Here is a 3289-nt window from a genome sequence, read left to right as displayed (position 1 = left end):
CTCTCTACAATGGCCTTATCATAAGGTGATATTTCTTTGAAATCTGCAGTATTCCGCAGGCATGCACATTTAAGTCAAAAGAAGTGTAAATATCAGTTAAGTAGTTCTTTGAAAGCTAGTTTTACCATTGGCAGGAACCGGATCAGGTTTATTTAGCATACCACTGCATTGTAAACCAGTTGGAGTGAAGTTGCGGGCTGCGTGAGTATGCAAGTTAACTAGTGGGAACCAAGGCAGCCTTTGTGAAAGACGAGCAGCAGATTGCTGTGCAAGGCCAATGTTAAAAAGGCAGCTGAATTTAACACCATCTGGAAGAAAAGATCCCTTCACGACTTTCTCACACCGTCAGACAAAACTAGTGTCTCTTGTTCCGAGCCCTTGTCTATGCAACCATACAATACTGAGTCATTATACTTTTGCTGAGAGAAAATTTGAGAACACAATATGGGTAACCAGTGAATGACCAAGTTTCATTGTGCCCGTCTAAGTCGATTGAAATCTATGTCTAGAGCTATGAATGGTTGTATTGTTTTCCTCACCAGGGCTGTACTAAATGTCAGCACAGTGTAAAGAAAAACTTGAAGTCTGCAAATAACTTACCAGATCTCAATTATAATATTTTCCCACACTAGAACTAATATCATTGCAAGGGGGCTGCATTGCAGAAAATACAAAGAGAAATGAGAGGAAATAAAAGAGCTCATTACAAAGTTATTTTATCTAGATGAACATTTTAATTTTCAGTTGCGAAATTTAGGATGCAGGCCTAGTTGTGGAGTGGAATTCATTTCTTGGATGCAGAAGTTACAAAAATGCTTCTTGTGCAATTAAAATAGATTAAAAACAAATTTCCACCTCTACCTGAAACTCTAATTATGCATAAATGGTCTCCACTTGGATTTTATTGCTATAGTTCTGCTTAGAATTGTCAGTGTGACTCTAACTTAAATTTTGCTTTGAGTTTTGGCATCCTGCTCTGTCAGAGTTTGCCACTATGACTGACCCTGTAAAGGAACACCATAGAAGTATATGTCCCAAAATGCACAGGAGTAGACTGGTGGGTTCTAGTGCCCTCAAAATAGGTTTCCTCTTTGTACTTGCCAGCTTGTTTTTACACACGCATATCAATCACTTACCTTCAAGGTTAAGGTTTGCTTGTTCTATTTGATTGTAAACAGTTCGCAAAGTAACAAAACAATTCAGAAAGAGGAAAAGAAGGCAATTGTGTACGTTTTATTGAGATGTCTATTTTAAATATAATTGACTTTGCTATTTTGTTATTGTGTCACTAGGTGTCACATAGTTCTTAATGTGTAAGTGCAAAACAATGAGTAATTGCTGTTTTGCTGATCACACATCTGAGTTGCCCATGTCAAAGGTATCATTTTGTGTATTCTTAAATAGGAACATTAACTGCCATTTTTGACACTTGGGATCTTTTCATGAAATTCTTAGCATGAGGATGATACAATGATACCTTTAAAAGTAAATATAAAGCTATAAGCAACTTATTTTTCTTGTCTTATTTTGTGATACTAGAAATTAGTAATAAAAAGTCAATAATCAACTTATAAGGGATATAACATTAAACACATATAAAAATCCAACACAGCAGCAAAAATGGAAATTGAATAGAAGTTAAAACACAAATACATAAGAAGACTTCTAAAATATCTTGACAAAATATGCATGAGTATAATTTAGTGTCTTTCTCTCATTGAAGTTACTATGAATATGAATAATAATGAGGTAACTGCATAATTTACATTCAAAATGCAATATTTTTTCAAAATAGCTCTTCAAGTCTTTTTAAAGAATTAAATTTTATAATAGCAGTGCTCTTTATGCTTATTTTAAAAATTAAAATATTTTTTCTTACTTGGAAAAATGTAAAATTCTAATTTGATTTTGTTTTGTTTGATGAAATTCAAAAGTCATTTAAATAATGAGATGAGGCTGAGTAAATTTCAGGTTCAAAACTCCTCTATTCACCCACTGCACAGACATTTTAGGGCAGGCCATCATTTTAAGGATTTTGATTTTTAAAAAGGATTTATTTATTTATCTATTCATTCATTCATTCATTCTTGCAGTGTCTAGATAAAGCAATGGAGAGATGACTCACTGGTTAAGATCACTTGTTGCTTTTCCAGAGGACCTGGGTTCAATTCCCAGCACCCACATGGCAGTTCACAACCGTTTGTGATTCCAGTTCCACCAAATCTGATGCTTTTTTCTGGCTTCCTTGGGCACCAGGCACAGACATGGTTCTCAGACAAGCATGCAAACAAGCACACAAGCAGAACAAAATATGCACAACATAAAGACAAATGAAGTCACTAGATACTAAATGAGATGTCTCTACCTAGGTATTTTCCTATGGGTAACCCGTGGAGATGCCATTGTGGCTTAAGAATATTGATACCCATGATACACACATACACACAATTATGTGTGTGTGTGTGTATATATATATATATATATATATATATATATATATATATATGTATGTAATTTTTGACACAAGGTTTCTCTGTGTAGCTCTAGCTGTCCTGTAACTCACTCTGTAGACCAGGTTGGCCTAGAATTCAGACATCCACCTGCCTCTGCCTCCTGGCATTAAAGGCATGTACTACCACACGTGGAGGTCATTTTGCATCTTTCTGTGGCTTATATTTTTCCTAAATTTGCTAAAGTAAATACCTTGTTATGTTGCATTAGGGTAGATGGTGTCTGGGTAGTGATGGTAGGAGGGACAAAAAGAACAAGTGTCCCTTGTGATGAAGAGTCAGAATTCCAATTGTAGAGTAAAAGATATTTGTAATACTGGGTCAATTGTCTTCCCAGTACTTTGAGACTTTAAATAGATCTTACAGCAATGGAGCATATAAGGCAGTTAGTTCTTCAGTGTCTCTGGATTAATGGATGGCTTTGTTATCCTATTCTGCACCCCCTCCCCCCACCCAAGTTAAACAAACTATTGCAGAAATTCATTCCTATTTGCCTAGAGAACCTATTTCATCCCTTCTGGAAATTACTCGACTTTCTTGTGGAATTAATCCTAAAATGGTGAATGAAAATGCAAGAATACAGTTATGATAGCTGCTAAGGAATATCTGCCTGCTCTGAGTCTCGGCAGGGCAGGAGCTAGTGTGCTTCCTTAGAAAGGCGATGGCCATCTTTTGAGGTAGAAACATGTGGCTTTCTGCTTTGCAGCCAACTGCCAGACCACGGGGGGTAGAGTTTAAAATATGCAGATAATCGACTTTATTCAGAGAAATAGGGGGTT

The sequence above is a fragment of the Microtus pennsylvanicus genome, chromosome 6 (genome assembly GCF_037038515.1).
Source record: "Microtus pennsylvanicus isolate mMicPen1 chromosome 6, mMicPen1.hap1, whole genome shotgun sequence".
NCBI lineage: Eukaryota > Metazoa > Chordata > Mammalia > Rodentia > Cricetidae > Microtus > Microtus pennsylvanicus.
This window is presented reverse-complemented; position numbering follows the sequence as displayed.